The following is a 1238-nucleotide window of genomic DNA, read 5'->3' as shown; positions in this document are numbered from 1 at the left end:
GGGGGGTGAGCGGGCAGGGACAAGGTGGCAGGGAAGGCAGGAGAATTCCCAGATTTCTGGGAATCCTGCACGTCACCCATGGAGGGGCTGTCCCAGATCCCGGGACATGTGGCCCTCTGCCCCCCACCGGTCACTGCGAGCGGGAAGGGGCAGCGCAGTGTCCCCACAGGACCGTGTGTGCAGCCAGGACGGGAAAAGAGCCCAGAAAATGCCCTGTTTCTCAATTGGGGCATTTCCACTGAGTAATGAAGTCACCCCCAGGTGAGACAGGGAGGGATGAGCCGTGTCGCCCCTAAGCGAGCTGCAGGTTTGCCAAAAAGCCGGGGTGCAGGGCACGTGCTGGATGCTCGCGGGGAGAGGGGACCTCAGGGGGGTTCCTGCGTCGCTGCTGGTACTCCCGTTTCCCGGGGCCGGCAGGGAGAGGTTAATCCTGAGGCTGTGCCCGTGTAAGAGGAGCTCCAGGTCCAACTCTGATTTTACGGCAGCTGTAAAGCGAGCGGAAGGACCGCAGCTGCCCAGCGCAGGGCTCAGGGCTTGGAGCTGAGCTGCCGGGACCCCCGTCTGCCCCCCGCTTCCCACACAGGCAGGGGACAGCATCCCATAGCTGCTCTCCATCAGGCTGCTCTGAGGCACAGGGACAGGCAAGGGGCAGAGCCACGGGGCACGACCCATGCAAACCCCCTCCCAGCGGGGGTAAGGGATCCAGTGGGATCCCCCGCAACGTCCTTCTCTCTAAATTGGAAAGAGATGGATTTGGTGGATGGACTGTTTGGTGGATACGGAATTGGCTCGATGGTCACATCCAGAGAGGGGTAGTCAATGGCTCAATGTCCAGATGGAGACCAGTGATGAGTGGTGTCCCTCAGGGGTCCATACTGAGGCCAGTGCTGTTCTATATCTTCATCAGCCACATAGGTGGTGGGATGGAGGGCACCCTCAGCAAATGTGCAGATGATACCAAGCTGAGTGGTGCGGTTGACGCTCCCGAGGGATGGGATGGGATGGGATGGGATGGGATGGGATGGGATGGGATGGGATGCCATCCAGAGGGACCTGGACAAGCTGGAGAAGTGGGCCCATGTGAACCTCGTGAGGTTAAACAAGGCCAAGTGTAAGGTCCTGCACATGGGTCAGGGGAACCCCCGATGGCAGCACAGACTGGGGAATGAAGGGATTGAGAGTGGAGAAGGACTTGGCAGATGACAAGCCGGACATGAGCCAGTGTGCACTGGCAGCCC

Source organism: Charadrius vociferus, unplaced genomic scaffold (assembly GCF_000708025.1).
Source record: "Charadrius vociferus isolate BGI_N301 unplaced genomic scaffold, ASM70802v2 scaffold829, whole genome shotgun sequence".
Taxonomy (NCBI): domain Eukaryota; kingdom Metazoa; phylum Chordata; class Aves; order Charadriiformes; family Charadriidae; genus Charadrius; species Charadrius vociferus.
The sequence above is the reverse complement of the archived record's forward strand: the minus strand, read 5'-3'. Positions refer to the sequence as shown.